Here is an 18,246-nt window from a genome sequence, read left to right as displayed (position 1 = left end):
AGAGAGAAGTTCTAAGTAATACTATATATACTTTGAACCATGTGCAAGTCAAGAAAGGTACACATTCAACATCTTTTGAATTATGGTATGGATATCCACCTAATGTAAAATATTTTAAGGTATTTGGAAGAAAATTTTATATTCTTAAACATGTTAGGAATGGAAAGCTTGATGAAAAAAGTGAAGAGGGAATATTCCTTGGTTACTCCACAAAAAGTAAAGATTACAAGTGTTTAAATACTAACACTAACAAAATTTTGGAAAGTACAAATGTGAATTTTGATGAATTTATAGAAGTACATGAGGTTGAAATTATGAAAGAACCAAAAGAATGCAAATCATTTGTATATTTCTATGAAGGAATGCCTGCTAAAGAAGATGCTACAAATCAAGTTGCAAACCAACAACAAGTCTCAGTAACTACCAAGTCACAACCTATGAATGCCAAGTTGTATTCAGGAATCGAGCTACATTAAAATGTCGAGTTTAAAAATGAAGAAAATGCACATTCTAATTCTAAGGTTAGTACACATACAAGAGATGTTGAAATACCTAACAGAGATGCACTCAGTGACACTGAAGCTGAGAGACAAAATTAAGTTACAAGAGTTGAGCCAAGATTGTCTAAATATGTCAAAAGGCATCATCCTATAAATCAAATCATTGGAAACAAAGATGCTAGGCCAATGAAAAGAAGTAGATTGAGAAGTGAATCATGTTTGTTAAGCATGAAGGAACCTAAGATAGTAAAAGATGCATTAGAAGATGATGACTGGTACAAGGCTATGGAAGAAGAATTTCAATAGATAGAGAAGAATAAAACATGGAGTCTAGTTCCTAGACCAGAAGACAAGAATGTGATTGGCACCAAGTAGGTATTTAGAAACAAGCTACATTAGAATGGTGAAGTGATGATAAATAAAGCAAGGTTTGTTTGCAAAGGATATGCACAAGAAGAAGGAATCAACTATGGTGAGACATTTGCCCCATTACAAGAATGGAAGGAGTAAGAACTCTACGTGCTTATGCTGTATAAAAAGGCTTCAAAGTTTATTAGATGGATGTTAAATCTGCATTTATGAATGGAATACTAGAAGAGGAAGTCTACATAGAACAATTGGAAGGATTTTTTGATGCTGACAATAAAAACATTGTATATAGACTATACAAAGCTTTATATGGTTTGAAACAAGCACCAAGAGCATGGTATGAAAGAGTTCATGCATATCTTATGAAGATTTTATTTGAAAGAATTGATGGTAACAACAATCTATACATGAAGACAGAAGAAGGAAAAGGTATTTTTTTATCTAAAATATTTGTTGATGATATCATGTTTGGAGGAAAAGATGCTTTATGTAAGAAATTTGCAAATTAGATGAAGCAAGAATTTGAAATGTCTACCTTTGGAGAGATTGAATTCTTTGTGGGATTACAAGTATATCAGATGAAGTGTGGTATATATATATCACTTAGTCAAAGTACATCAAAGAGATATTGAAGACATTTGGATTAGAAGATTCCAAACCAATAAGTACACCTATGGTGATAGGACTCAAGCTATCAAAGAGTGATGATTCAATTGAGGTGAATCAAACATTATACAGATCCATGATTAGAAAATTGCAATATGTAGTACATAGAAAACTTGATATTGCATTGTCTATAGGGATAGTTGCAAGATTCTCTAAAAATCCCAAAGAGAATCACTTGATGGCTATGAAGAGAATAATGAGATATCTAAAAGGAATAGATGAGTTTGGTTTATACTATAAGAAGAATGAAAAGTTTGAACTGAGAGCCTACACTGATGTTGATGGGGCTGGAAACATTCATTACAAAAAGAGCACCAATGTGGACCATTCTTCTTAGGAATAAGACTAGCTACCTAGACTAGTAAGAAGCAGATTTGTACTTCCCAATCTATTACTGAAGTAGAATATGTTGTTGCTACTATCAACTACACAAACATTGTATGGATCAAACAAATACTTAAGGGAATGAAGGAAGAAATCAAGGAACCAATGATACTTTATTGTGATAATACAAGTGTTATCAATATATCAAAGAATCCAATAATGAATATAAGGACAAAGCACATTGCAATCAAGTATCATTATGTAAGGGAGTTGGCTCAAGATAAAGAAGTGAAGATGGAATATGTTAACGCAAAGGAGAAAATTGTTGATATCTTCACAAAACTATTACTTAAGTATCTAAGAAGTAAACTAGGGGTGATACCCCTATCAAATGCTATGTAAGAGACAGAGGGAGTGCCCTACATCAAACAAGTTGATGTTCATATAATACAAATTGATGCAGTGGATCTTACTTTAGGAACTGCCTAAAGTAATTATAGATATGAAAAGTTCAAACTAGTCACAAGTAAAGTGATAGAGGGAGAAATTGAAAAACCTACAAAATTTTATACCTACATATATTGAAGATGCCAAGTGTTTGGTATATGTCTTTAGCATTATTATCAAAGAGGTAGAAATGAGAAAGATCAGAGAGGGAGAGAGCAATCAAAGAAAGGATTAGAACAAAGAGGGAGACATTAATCAGAGAGTTAGAAAGATCATTATCAGAGGGAGATATTTTACTGATCAATTTAGTAAGAAAGAGAGGCATAAGAAGGAATTTAGAGGGAGTTATATTTTGTAACCTAATCAAAAGATGGAAGTTGCTGATAGAGGGAGAAATTTCATTACAAGTTTTCTTTTTGGTATTGTCTTGTTGTTTTAACCTAGTTAGTTTTATTAAACAAGATGTTCATCATTTGATTGACTTAGTTGATCAGTTTAGTTTTCCATCAATGCCAAAGACGGAGATTGTTGAAATCTGATTGAAAAGATCATTGATTATAAAGATTGTTATGAGGGAGATTGTTCTGTGTTTCAATCATTATTTTTTCATTGATATCAAACCTACTATTTTTTGGTAAGAAAATTGCTTATAAGATTCAGGTACTATCACTTAGTTGATTGATGAGGAGGATTTGATCAACAAGATGTAACAAAAGCACCTAGAGAAAAGGTTGAGTTATGATTATGTAATGAAGTACAAGGATCGGTTAAGATAGTGATGAAATGATGTATTGATGATCTAATTAAGGTTACAAATGTTGGCTACACTAAGAAAGTTTAGAAGAACAAGTCAAACAAAGCTTATCTACCAAGCTTGATCAAGTTGATAGTAGGAGCCAAGAAAAGTTAGTGCAAGTCGAGAAGAAAGTTAGTACAAGTCGAGTGAAAGAAAATTCTAGTGGATGCCAAGCAAGATAGTAGATGCCAAGTGAATTTCAGTTGATGTTGAGCACCAGTAAAATTTAGTTGATGCCAAGTGATGTTATAGTTGATGCTGAGTGACACAGTATCTATCAAGCATCAGAAGATTGATAATGTCGAGCAAAAAATGAGGAAAAGAACAAAAATTAGGAAGAGGAGGAGAAGGGGAAAAAATTATAATTGGTGTTAACATTAAATTATTATTAGTGTTAGGGTTAATAGTACACTTTAGGTTAAAATATATAATATAAGAGTTTGGATACAATAACAATTAAAGCTATACTTTTAATTATTCCAACATGACATGTCATATGTATATCTTACTATCAACCAACCATTGCATCTACTTTTGGTGCAAGTTCTAGTATATAGACATGATAAGGAGGGGGGCATATATACATCCTACTTCTACACAGTTTCTACTCATAACCATGAGGTAGAAAATATAGATTCTGAGCATTTCTTAGAGTACTCTATCCTTAGATGCTTGGTATGTTTTTAGGTTATTCTCAAATCTATGCTTTTTTTCTTTATCTCTTTTACACATATAAGAACATTTACTAAATCTCATAAATGAGTAATGTAGAGAAACTTGCTAAATCTCATATATGGGTAATGTATCAAGATATATGCTAAATCTTGTATATGGATAATGCATACAATTACGCTAAGTCCCATACATGGGTAATACATCTAAATATATGTTAAATCTTATATATGGGTAACACCTACAAGCTTGCTAAGTCCTACACATGAGTAATGAATCTAGACATATGTGCTAAATCTTATATGTGAGTAATTCATTAGAACTTTCTAGGTCTCATATATAGGTAATACATTCAACTACAACATGCTAAGTTACATACATCGCTAAAAAAATTTTATGGGACGATGCTATGGTGATATAAAGGAAATTGATCTATGCATGAAACTTTGGTGGGTTAATTAACTAGCTACCACCATGTTAGACTATTCAATGATATCTTTTGCAAGTACCACTTCCTATGATTCATGGTAGGGTGACCATTCTACTAGCCAAGGTAATCACTCTTCTCTCCCCTCTCTCTTTTTCTTTCATGCTAGTAGAAATAAATCTTGAATCTATGTTATTAATGGTATTTCTCTTGAATTTATTATGTCATTATTTATGCTCTTCTAATAGATTTCCAAATATGATATTAGTGGGTGAGAAATTTATTCAATTGAGGTCTCCTTTACTGGTTGATTTGGGTTATTTTTTAGTGCTAACCACTTGTTGTATCTTTGTCTTTTAGGATTTATTTATTTATTCTTTTATTTTTTCACCTTTGTGCATGGATGTGGAGTTAGGATCCTTTCTCTTGGGGGCTTGTTCCATTAGACTAAGTGATGTTCTATTTTGTTGTAATTCATCAAATTCTTCTATCCTCCTCCTCTCTACTTTACCATGATTGCGGGTTGACCCACACTCTCACTAAAGTGGGGGCTAAATGTAATGTCTTAAATTGGAAGACCCTTAATTTAATTATGGTTTATCACTCATTGAATGAAATTTCATCATTCATTTACATTCCATCTATTTCTTCCCCTTTCTCCTAGGTAGAATTAGGGTTGGGCCTAAAAGATCCTATTTTCATGGCCTAAATATCAAGGTAGGATCTAACCATCTAGATCCTCCTTTCCTTCATCCATTCACTCAAAATATTGTTTTCATATTATAATGGCTATATCTCAAGTTCTTCAACTAATTCATGGGATCCAACATATATTTTGAGACCTCAAAAGAATCCTTAGGGTTTTGGGCCCTAGTTTGGAAGGATGTAGTGCATACCTATGCTATCAAAAATGTAGTGTGTCCTTGATGGGCCTATAACGGGCATAGTGTGTCCCTTCTTGGACTCTATTTTGGGTCCACTTCCTAGATCCCATTTCTAGATTATTCTAAGGTGTTAACTTCTAGGTGGGTCAGCTCAAGGGAGAAAGTTAATGTGAGCCCTTTATAAACCCATCCATTTTCTCCATTTTGAATCTAATAGTATCCATCATGTACTCACAAAACCAATCACACTCTCAAGCTAATGTAGGAGAATCTTGGGTGTAAGATTAATCTTGCATCACGCAAAGATATTTCCTTTTTTTTTCTTGAATAAGGTTGTCTCGATATAGAGTTGTTCTTTCTAGAGACTTGCTACTTAGTAAGTCAAGCATAAAAACTTAGAATGTCTTAATTTAAGAGGTGGATGTTCATCTTGGATATATTAGCCTTCCAGTTTCAATGCAGTGTCATATCATGAGTATTCATAAAGTTATTACATATTTTTGTGTGCAATTTAGGCATGAAAACTTTAGGATCAGTGTCGAATGCCTTAAAGGCCCTTGAGGAGGTCAACTGGAGCTTGCTCAAGTCAATACCTAGAGATAAAAAATTGAGGATTTCAAAAAGGCATTATAATAGGTAATAAGAGAAATGGTTTGAAAGTTATGGCCATCCAATATTGGGCTGACCAAAATTTCTAAAATAAGTGTCTAAGGTATATCAAGTCAACTCTATATGTAATTTTAGAGTTACTCTCAAGATTAGGATTTGACGTCTAGAAACTTCTCAAGTGTTGTAAAAATTCCTATATAAGGAATGTAGGCACATTGTCTAGTACAACTCTGGGTGATAGTTTCTAGCTCTATGATAAAAATTATTGTAAGGAAGGAACCCATGTGAGTTTGCATATTGTATTTAAAATTTTTCTAATTTCACATTTGCGGTGATAATAAGAAGCTCATATTGTATTCTCACAAATTTTTGTTATTCCTTTTTTTAAAAATGTGTTTGTGGTATTAATGGGAGAGCCCTTCATCAAGTGGTATTAGAGTAGAAGTTTCTAAGTGTATAATCATATTTCCAACTATGAGGTAGCTGCACCAAGACCATGGTTTGGGATGAGTGTGTAGAAAAATTTCCAATTGTGAGGTAGTTTGTACAAGGGTTTCAATGAAAGCATGAAAATATATCCACAAAGATAGCATGGTGGGAGATTCATAGACGTTACACCTAAGGGTTATACATCCCTCTAGAGATATATGCAAGCATTGGAAGAAAAAATGTGTAGAGGAATAATCTTGTCATAAGAGATGGAAGCGAGGATGAGGGTGAAGAAAAAGATTTTTTTTAAGAAGACGCAGTTCTAAACATAGAAGAAGAAAGAATTTTTAAGGCCATCTTGAAGATTGGAAAAAAGACCTAAGTTTAAGGTTCTCACGTATTTAGGAAATCTTAACCAAAAGGAGTTGATTAATTCGATTAGTGAATTGAAGGAATACTTTGAGAATGAAGATATTAAGGATCCTAATAGGGTCAAATTTGTGAAGGTGAAACTAAAGGGATGTGTGAAGATCTATATTTGTAGGAGATTTAGTTGGAGTGAAATAGAAGGGGTAAGAAAAAAATTACTAGAATGGATCAAATGATAGCTAAATTTAAGTGAAAATTCATTATTGTGGATTATGATCTCGATCTGCTAAAGAAAATGCAAGGGTTGAATGAAGCAGAAAGAATTTTTTAGGAGTATACCAAGGAGTTCTACTAAGTTCTCATAAGAACTAGCCATGTGGAAGATGGTAAAGAGAAAGTTGCATCTTATCTTAATGGGTTGAGGCCAAGCATTCAAAAGGAGCTAAGTCTAGTTTGAATGAACATAATTGAAGAGGCATGCTAGTTTTACCTAAGAGTTCAAGAAAAGCTAAACAAGATGTTTGATGACAAAAATAGTGGAAGAGGACAAGGTGGAAGATCTGACAAATGACCTAATGGAAGCCAAAATCATGATTAGAAGAACAAGGATGAGGTTGGTAGTAGCTATCATAACTAGAAGGAAACAATTCCCATCATTTTCATTATTAGAATAATAGAGATCAAAGAGGAAGGGCCAGAGGTAAATGATCTAGAAGAGGAGGTTTATGTGGAAAATGTTTTCATTATGGAGAAGAAAGGTATAGAACATTTGAATGTTCCTAGCACCAAAGAAGGAGAGTGAGAGAACAAAAGGTTGAGATAGAGTTGTGCATGTTGATGAAGATACCAAATCATCTCATTCTAAAGATGCTAAAAGGGAAGAAGTCCTAGTTAATAGAAGACTCTTGTTGAGTGGTGAGAATGAACCTGATCAAAGGAGGATTTTTTTTGCACAAGGTACAAATATAAAGATAAGTGTTGTGGTGTGCTCATTAATGATGGAAGAACTGATAATATGGTGTCAGAAAATATGGTCATGAAGTTAAATCTAAAGAGAAATAAACACTCATCTCCATACTGTATTGCCTAGAATATGTTTGGTTGATGGAAATGAATTTCTCAAAGGCATGAAATGTGAGCATAAGTTTTTATTTAATCCCAGAAGATAATAAATAAGGAGTAGAGAAGGTATCTGTAGAAATTATAGATTTGTTGGGAGATTTTCTTGATATTATGTCAGATAATGTACCTAATGGATTACCCTCAACCAGGAAGACCACTCACTAGATGCACTTGATTCCAAGAGCCAGTTTTCCAAACAAGGTAGTACACAAAATGACACTAGTAGATAATGAAGAGTTGAACATTTAAGTGCATGAGTTTTATAGAAGGGGTTGATTCAAGAGAGTTGAAGTGCAATGAGTTGTACCAATAGTATTAGTACCAAAGAAGAATGTAGAATGGAGGATGTGTAGAGATTCTCAAGCTATTAAAAAAAAATCCAATATAGATTTATATTGACATGGATGGATGATATTAAGGTTTGTCTAAATGGAGCTGTGTATTTCACAAAAATAAGTTTGAAGAGTGGGTACCATTAGATTCACATCAAAGACAAATATGAGTGGAAGCATACCTTCAATAAAATGGAATAATTATACAAATACTTATTCATGCCTTTTGGGCTAATCAATGCACCAAGAAATTTCATGAGGCTCATGAATGAGGTGTGAAGGAGATTTTAGGTGAGTTTGTCATTGTTTACCTAGATGATATATTAATCTTTAGTAAGACATTGGAGGAGCATTTGATGTACATGTGTAAGGTGTTCGATAAGTTGAGGGAGAAAAATAAAAATAAATTTGAAGAAGTACAATTTTGCGAGGAGTTGGTGTACTTGGGATTTTTGTATCAACAGAAGGTCTAAAAATGGACCATGAGAAATTGAAGGTTAACCTTGAATGGCCTACTCTAAGAAGTGCAACAGAGGTAAGATCTTTTCATGGATAGGTTATTTTGACAAAAAGTTTATCAGAGATTTTAGCAGTATTTGTGGACCCTTGACTAAAATAATGAGAATGTATAGGAAAGAATTTAAGTGAATTGTTGGAGAAGATGAGAGTTTTAATATGTTGAAATAGATAGATATAGAGTATCTTGTTTTATAACTTCAAGATTTAAATAAGGCATTTCAAGTAGACTATGATGCTATTCGTACTACTATAGGAATTGTTTTGAGTGAAGAAGGTAGACTTGTTTCTTATTTCAGTGAGAAGTTGAATGATTCCAAAAGAAAATATTATGTTTATGATTAGAATTTTTATGTTGTAGTTTAGGAGTTCAAGAAGTGGAGAAACTATCTTCTTCCTACAATTATGTTCTATATATTGATCATCAAGGTTTATAATATTTGAATAGTCAAGAAAAATTGAACCAATAGCATTTGAAGTGGGTTGAGTTTTCAAAGGGTTATACATTTTTTTTGAAACACAAGGGTGAGAAGTCTAATAGAGTTGCATATGCTCTTAGTAGAAGACAACTATTTTTGATAGAGATGAAAATTGAGGTGGTTGGGTTCAAGGAACTCAAGAATTTGTATCAAGAGGATTGGGATTTTTTAGAAGCTTGGAAGGCTTTAATATACTCTACTACACCTAACAGGATGAAGTGGTTTGATTTTATAATCCAAGATGGTATGTTGTTCAAAGGAAATTAGTTGTTCATTCCTAGAAGTACTCTAAGAGAGAATCTCATCAAGGAGAAGCATAGAGGGGGATTGGTTGGACACTTTGGTAGAGATAAGACCATTGCTTTGGTTGTTTAGAATTGTTACGGGCTACAACTGCAATAAGATGTGAAGAAGTTCAATGCAATTTGTAGATTATGTTAGATGGAAAATGGAGTAAAGTAGAATAATAGGTTGTATAAGATATTACTTGTATCAAAGAAGAAGTGGAAAGATGTCAGCATGGATTTTTTTCTTGATTTACCAAGGAAACAACAAGGGCATGATTCAATATTTATAGTGGTTGATAGATTTTTTAAATGGCACATTTCATTCCCTACAAGAAGACTAGTGATGTTGTTCATGTGGTGGAGTTATTTTTTAGAGAAGTGGTCACACTACATGGTCTGCAAAAGATTATAGTTTCAAATTGAGAAAGCAAGTCTGTTGGGTATTTCAAGCATACATTATGGAAGAAATTGAAGACAAAGTTGAGGTTTGGATCATCACATCATCCAAAAACTGATGTACAAACTAAAGTTGCCAACCAAATTTTGGAATATTCACTAAGATGCTTATTTAGAGATAAACCAAAGGGTTGGGATTTGATTTTACCACAAGCAGAATTTGCATTTAATAATTCTATCAATAGGAGTATTGGTAATTCACAATTCCATATTGAATATGGGAGTAGTTCTAGAAGCACTTCTGGATTAAGATAGTTGGATAAAGGAGAAATAAGTGGTGCTAAAGTGAAAGATTTTGTTGAACATTTGAAGAATATCCATGAGGAAGTGAAAAAGAATATTATTAAGATGAATATGTAGTACAAGGCTAAGGTATATGTAAAAAGGAGTAATAAGGAATTTTTGATTGGAGATGAAGTCATCGTTCATTTTAGAAAGGAGCACTTTCTAGGGGGTACATATAATAAGCTAAAAAAAAATAAGTTTGGACTATGCATGGTTTTGGAAATTCCTATGAAGTGGAGTTGTCTATTGAGCTAAATATTTCACCAGTATTTAACATTTCATATTTGACAGAAGAGGTGATGGAGATAAAGTTGAAAAAGTACAGTGGATTATTCCAGCTTCTAGTTCAACTACAAAGGAGATTGAGGAGATACTTGACAACCATGTTGGCAAAAGTACAAGGAACATAACTTATGAAGAGTACCTTGTCAAATGGAAAGGGAGGCTAAATTAAGATTCTTCATGGATAGCAAGGGAGGAGGTTAACCATCTTGGATTTCTTATCAAATACCTAAGCTATGACAAGGTCACTTCTCAAATTACCCCTGGTGTTTGATGCAAGAGAATCCTGAGTGCAAGAGCAATCTTGCAAATTACCTAAAAATATTTCCTTTTTATTTCTTGAATAAGGGTTGTCTTAGGGAAGAGTTGTTGTCTCTAGTGGATTGCTACTTATTAAGTCAATCATAAGAGCTCAAAGTATCCTGATTTTAGAGGTGGATTTTCATCTTATATATATTAGCTTGCCAATTGAGGCTCACTATCATATCATGAGTATTTGTGAAGGTACTATATATTTTTGGTGTGTAATTTTGGTATAAAAACTTCAAGATTAGTGTTGAAGGCCTTAGAGATCCCATATGGGCTCTAAAATGGGGTTGACTAGAGCTTGAGAAAGTTGGACCTTATAGAACAAAAGTTGACAATTTTGAAAATGGGTTACCAAAATTTCCAAAATAAGTGTTAAAGTTATATCAAGCTGACTATATATATAATTTTAAAGTTAGTCAGTTTCAAGGGTTAGGATTTGAGGTCTAGTAACTTCCTTGGTGGTATCAAAATGCCTATATAAGGAATGCTAGTATATTGTCTACAAAAAATGTGGGTGATAGTTCATTGCTCTATGTTGTAAATTATTGTAAGAAAGGTTCCCATGTGGGTTTTTATATTGTATTTAAAAATTATATAATTTCACATTTGTGGCAATAATAAGAAGCCAATTTATTTTCTCACAAATTGTTATTATTTCTTTATTTCTATTATGTGTTTGTGGTATTAAGGGGAGTACCCTTCATCACAAGAACTAATTTTTTTTTAGAAATCAAGGTATTTGAGCAATCTCTCCATTAAAGATCAAGGATTCATGAAATTGTTCCATTGAAATTTTGTATACAAGATTTAGCATTTTAAACATTTAAGATCTCTCATCATACATTTCAAGATACTTTATTGCATCTTCTACATTCACCCTCTCAAGATCTACATTCATTCCTAAGGTGGATTTCAAGAAAATTCATTCATGAAGGTTTAGATTTACTTTGATTTACTTTCTTATAGTTTTCAAAGTTGAGTCAAGGTTATTGCATCTACATGCTTGATTACATTCACTACTACAATAATAAAGTGTGTCTATTAAGGCTACAATGTTTGACCACTTCTGTTAATCTACCATATGAGGTTTCTACCCTACTAAGAGCTTAGAAGAATTATTCAATCTATCTTGATTAAAGAATTTGAAACACACAACTAAGTAAGCACTTTGTTAGCATGTTTACATAGGTTTGTTAAGACCACTCTGTTATGAGATTTAACCTTATTCACTTGAAAGAATGTATCAGTACCTAATTCTTTGGTTAGCATTATAATGCTAGATTACCAATCTCCTCTTTTTTATTCTAGTTTGATCTCCTTATTAGATACACTATGTTACAAACTTCACTACTCTTCTTAGCTTCTCTATCTAGTCTCTTTACTTGTAGCAAAAAAACATAGCTTCCTTCATTATCTCGTCATCTCTCCTCACATCATACATGATTTAGGTTTTGGGCCCTCCTTAAATAACCAATTCATGAACCTTCTAGATCAAGATCAATGATCTAGATTCATCCCTTTTACCTCTTAGTCTTTCCATTTTTATGATTGGCTAATCACCTAGCATAGGGATCAAGGATCTCTGACAAAATGCATAACTCACACATTAAATTACTCTTTAATTGTCTAAACAAGTGTAGAAGTTGGCCAAAATGGTTTACCTCATTATTTTTGCCATTCCAAACATGTATATCCAAAATTTCTTGACACTTGTATACCCTGATGCTCATTCACAACTAAAACTTATGTTGTCACTCATCTTCTGAATGCTCAATACATCTTTTATAACTCAACATGAACTATATCACTTTAGCTTGGTGTCCACTAACTTCTATCTTAGTAAGCACATGCTATAACTCAGTTCATACTGGAGTACTCACCAATTGAAGACATGCTCAACTCAAAGTGAAATGTGAATAACTCTAATATACATCACTCAGCCTTTACCATATGGCTCGATTGTAGTGACGACTAACCAAATCTTCCTAGGAAATGACTAAGTGTTTTAGAGTAATTGGCAACATGGATTATAAATCAACAATCTCCCCCTTTGACATTAGTGGAAAACCTACTTTTTCAAGATTTATCATTACATTTAAATTTACAAAATAATACTCCCCTTTAACTATGGCTCAGTCTTCATAAAGAATTTACTATATACAACATATTTACATGAAAATATATATACAATGTACTATCAAAATTTTGATTTTATGCCTTTCTATTATATATCTAACTTACAATATATTTTCCCCCTTCATTAGTCCATGATATTTTCCCCTTATTTTTGGCACTTATATCTACTAGGGTGTTCGAGTCAAATTATACTTATCCATAAATGGTTTGTGAATCTATAGGATCATAACTAGAGCATTATTCTAGTTGGATCAGAAAGATTCCAAAACATGAATTTTTATTTCTATCTCAAGAACTATAGAAATCAAAGTGTCTAGAATGGAGAGATGAGGATCTCTCTACACTAAATCTTTTGTAGTGTATAGTTCCCTTGGCATGACTTCCACATGAGGTATGAGTGTTGATTGAATCAAAATAAAATTTTCTCTTATCTGAGCATCATTAGCCATTCATTCAGCTAATCTCCCTTGGGTATATGTCAATCTATTAAAATGAAGAGAGATGGAATGTGCATCTATACTCAATTAACATCCCATTGACTTCAACTTTACTTGAATTTTATCAATCAATTTTTTATTTTTTTGTGTAAATAATTCTACATCACATACCTTATTATATAAAGAATAAGATTCTATAAACCTCCTTCTAATTTATTTACAAGATTAGAAATTTTAACTTATTTTATTGCTATCTTTGTCGAAACTTTCTACAAAAATTTTCTTTCAAACTTCTTTTTAGATCATTTTGTCAATTTTTTTATTGGCCTCTATATCCTCACTATTGACATTTTCAACAATATCAAATAACTAAGTTATTATTGGTGCATCCTTATGAATATCTTGAATATCAAAGGAATCAACAAAAATATCTTTAATTTCATCTAGTACCTATTTTTGTTGATGTTCCCTTCACGTCTCTTTTTTCTTTGACTTCCTTTTTAGTGACTCTTGTAAAATTTTCATTTCCTCAAAAGTAATGTTTCCAGGATCATATTCAAGAAGGACTATCACCTCATCTAATCTATTGGATTTACTGGGAGACTGTTCCTTCTTCTTCAATCACTTCTTAGGAGTTCTAAAACTCAACAATGCTAGTTGCAATGTTGAGACATTAGTGCTTTCTCTCTGTTCACCCTGTATGTAACTACTATCAATACCTAGTGAAACTATCTTGAATTGAGTAACAATCACCTATTATTTAGGTGTAACATTTCATTTGTCTCTAGCATGTGTAGGCTGATCTACATTCAGTAATTACACCAATGCTTGAATGGCCTCTTTCTCTTTAGGCTCATTTGTTTCCTTAGTCCTTTCTTTCTCAACCTCCTTTGTTCCCTCATCATGAGGTCCCTAGGTAGTCTAAATAGATCAATCTTCTTGTACTTTTATTTTTTCTTCTTCTTTCTCTGCATCAATAATTGTTATGACCTCGATAGGGTGGTTTTGAATAGTAATCATTAGGGTACCCTCCCTTGACTTCATCTCAACTATGAAAGTAGGAATTGTTGAACTATTTGAAACTACACTTATAGTTGATACAATCTCTACCATTGGATAATATTTAATTTGAATGAGAAAATTATTGGTTCATGGAAGAGGTGAGTCAGAAGTTACCTTAGTAAGTACTTCACTTTTAAGCTCTTCTTCTGTCAAAACATTAACATTTTGCTGATTATATTCTGGAATGTCCTTAATGGTGACAAAATCCTATTGTTCACACTCCTCAACCTTCTTTCTAATTTCCTCTTCCAATATTCTAGGCTCATCAAAATATTATTTTTTGTCAAGCTCAATTTGGCCTGATGTCCCTTCATCATTATTTGTGTCTTTGTTTGGCAATAATCCAAAAATCACTTTCCAAATTAAAGTTATATATTGAACAACTTCTTCAAAAAAAAAATTCAATATATAAAATGCTCTATGTTTGAGAAAAACATATGTTCCTATATTATAATGTGAACTTTGTTCTTTTCTTGGGTGTCAAATCAAGCATCACTTGGGCTAAAGTCCCTTCTCTTATTTGACTTTCAATTGTTATTGTAGATTCCCTACATTCATTGACTATATTTTATGGTTCCTCAGGTATGAGATTTCCAATTTATATTGGGGTCATCTTGAAAGTTCCCATCATTTCTAATATATCTTCTTTTATTTATTCTTTTTCATTTTTGGCCAATTTTTCATACTTGATGAATTTGAATCCTAACAAACTTGCACTGCTTTTGATGTTCTAAAAAATTTCATCTATATTAGTTGGATGCTTATGTACGACCATCTTGAATTGGATAACATCATTAGAATCATCCATTGCTTAATATTCATCATGTTCATCTTTCTACAAGACTAGCCTCTTCCTCTACTTCTCACTAGGAAGACTTGACTCATCCTTTGTTTGAATTTGCTTCCTTTTATTTGAGCTTGCCCCTTTTTCTTGTTGTTTCTTCTTTGGTGTCTTGACCAAATTTGTGATTGTAGTATCCCTTGATGTTAGTCTAGTTCTAGGTGGAGTAGGTTTCTTCAAGCTCTCCTTTATAGTTCACTCAAAAATAATAATATGCTTTTATTTCTATGCCTTTTTCTCAGCCACCACTATCTCCTTACCCTTCTTTTCTGTAACTTTTTCTTCATCCTCACATACTTGTTCATCATCAAATTGGTCATCACCTTGACCTTGTCTTATCTATAATGATGCATTCTTCTCTTCACCTTGACCTAAATTCTTCTCAAGATTCTTCATCATTTTCTTCTTTTTCCTTTCTAAGGTGGAGGTCTTCAAACCAATAGATTTTTCTTGGTTTCATCACATTTACTAAATGTTTTGGCTTTCTAGTCTACTTTTTTTACCAGTAATGTTGTAATGGTTGTAGATGTTTTTGTCAAGGTTTACTTCATAAGGAAATGGCCTTAACTATTCTACCCTTAGTATTACAACTTGTATATAGGTATAACCAATGTCAACAAGAAATCAAACATCATCATAATATTTCTCAATTAGAGATACAAGAATTTTGCTTCTCTTCCTCATCTTTTTCTTGAATTCATCAAAATAACTACTCATTACATTATCAAAGTTTTCTCCTAGTTGTTGAACAACATTACTTATCTTTTGTGTCATAGGTAAGCCTTGACTCCAAATAACATCTCCAAAATTAGGAAAAGTTTATTGAACATAAACTAATATGAACAGTAGGAGTGATCCAAACTTACCTAAAGTATTTTTAGCCTTCCTAATTTCCTCAAGATACTTAGCTAACTATATCAATTCTAGATTGGCAAGGTCATAGCTTTGATCTTTCTTCACAAATTTTGTATCCCAAATTCATTGCTATGCAGTATTAAATTGGTTTGACTGGTAGAATTTGAGTGAAATGACACAAAATAAAAATTCAATGATGCCATCAATAGACATTCCTTTCCTATTCTACTTACCCTTTGTATGTTCTTTAATGAGGTTCCTATCTTGGCACCAGATGGTTTTCACCTGATCTAGGGAAGGATATATTGTGACTTGATGGATGATCTCCTTGGTAATCTTTACCAATATGTTCTCCAACCATAATTGCATTTCATGAATCTAGCTCAAAACTATCTTTACCCATTAAATTTTGAAATCATGAGGAAAATCTAGGGCATAGATTAACCCCTTGTCAATAATAATTTTGTGCTCATCCTTCAATAGTCCATTTCAAGTCAACTTATTGTAAACCTCCCTGAAACCAAAATCTCCAATTTCACCAATTTTGCATGTAAAACACAATGAATCATAAGTACTTTGGTGGAATTGATGAAAAGGCACTTGAGAGGTCTCCCTTTAGTGCAATCTCTAGTATAGATTAGAATTTGGGGGTGGATAGACTTCATTACTTACCAAGTAAACATTCTTCATCTCCTTGCATGCCTTCTTCATCTCAATAGATGTTCTTGTTACCATATCATCATGCTAGAGTTTGAAAAACAAATTTTGAGTGTCTTGGAAGTAACAATACCTTTAACACTTTACTAAACTAGTCAAGAACACACTAATAAATCTTTAGAATTCTTCACACAAATCTATCTTGTTAATCACCTAAATCACCTATATATTCTTTTATCACCGAGTGAGTAAAAATGTACTATGAAATATGCTATATATCTTCAAATAATAGAATTACTTCTTCAATAAATGTTGTGTGCATAGGTAGGTGTGTTACAACTAACTTAGGTGTTGCATGAGAACTTGATTGAAACTACAACTTGATCAACACATCTGCTCAATCTATATTGAAATACTCAGTCACTATAGATATGAATACTAATGCTCAGCATCAATAGTGCAAATAAACTTTTTTCTTAGTCCTTTCCTCAATATCTGAATGTATTTTATTTTATGCAAATAAGGACTTTAACACATCTTATGTTAGGAAATGGTGTATGATATAGCATTCAAATATTTAGCTCCTTATATACATTCTTAGCTTAGTTTGATGTAGTGTGATCACCAGATCCATTGGATTGGGTGACCTCAACTTCACTAGTTCACCACTGCCAACTTCTATCTAAATTTCTCTAGGTTTGATTCATTTCATTCCTTGTTTTCTCTACATCAACTTTATCTTTTCCTTTGTTGTGTTCATTTCTTGGTGCTAGTGCTTGGGTCTTGTAGTTCTTTCTTACATGTCCAATCTTATGATAGCTAAAATAAACCAAATTTCCATTAAGCTAACTTGTGTATTTGCCTCTAAATTATGTCTTTATGCAATTTACAATGCTTGTATTGTAAGGAGTGATCTATTTGCCATATCAAAGTGATTTTTTAAAAGAATAGTTGTTTCTCTATTAGATAAAATATTAAAGTCACATATTTACAAAAAAGGGGTCCAAGGATACAAGATCACCCTGTGAGATTCCACCTAGCACTAGGCTAAATACAATTACCTATTCATCAAAAAAAAAAAAAAAACTAGCCCTCACGTGGCTAGAGAAGCACCAGTTGAGGGAGGAGTATCTTGTTGATCATTAAAACTCTAATGATTTGTGGGGTTGGAAGGAGGTGTAGGGTAGAAAAACCATCATTAGCAATAGTAGCTTCAATTATATCTTCTCCCTCCATCTTGGGAGGCTAAATGGCCAACTCCAAGTGAGGGAAGGACCACTTGGGATTGGAGGTAGGAGGAACTAGCCAGCCAGCTGGTCGAGGCAGGAGTAGTCAGGGACCACCTAGAGCCATGCTATAGAGAGTTAGAGTGATGATTTTGAATATCCCATCCACTATAAGAGTGGTGGGGGGCCTGAGAGTGAGGCATCTATGAGTGGTGGGATGAAGAGCTACACCCTTGATAACACCCATGAGGTGGAGTCTACTGTGCCAATGCAAAATATGGTGATACCTAGGAAACCATACATGGAGCATTGCCCCAATGATTTAATAGCTCTTGCAGGTGAGAAAACTCTAGGGCCACCTTGTTAGCTTGTACTTGAATATAGAGAATGACATTATTACATATGCAAGCTTTAGTATACATAGAAACATTAATATCAAGAAAAGTGTGAGTGAAAAGCATTGTATTTCTAT

The sequence above is a fragment of the Cupressus sempervirens genome, chromosome 9 (genome assembly GCF_028749045.1).
Source record: "Cupressus sempervirens isolate cs-2001-9-10 chromosome 9, ASM2874904v1, whole genome shotgun sequence".
In the NCBI taxonomy this organism is placed as follows: domain Eukaryota; kingdom Viridiplantae; phylum Streptophyta; class Pinopsida; order Cupressales; family Cupressaceae; genus Cupressus; species Cupressus sempervirens.
This window is presented reverse-complemented; position numbering follows the sequence as displayed.